A 201-nucleotide genomic window follows, 5' to 3' on the forward strand; every position below is an offset into this window, starting at 1 on the left:
GGCAGGTGGGCACTGATTGAAAAACAACTTTGTACCCTATTTATCCGGCATAAGGCTCCCCCTTCCCACGCTCCTCCTGGATGGTATTTCTCCAGGCTCCGTGGGACACTGTCTTACCAAAGGCAGCGAGGCCATCCTGCGGGGCCGGAGCCTCACAGCGCCCGGCCTTCGGGGGAAGCAGAGTCGCAGAGGTGAGTTTGC

Source organism: Equus quagga, chromosome 7, assembly GCF_021613505.1.
Source record: "Equus quagga isolate Etosha38 chromosome 7, UCLA_HA_Equagga_1.0, whole genome shotgun sequence".
Classification (NCBI taxonomy): domain Eukaryota; kingdom Metazoa; phylum Chordata; class Mammalia; order Perissodactyla; family Equidae; genus Equus; species Equus quagga.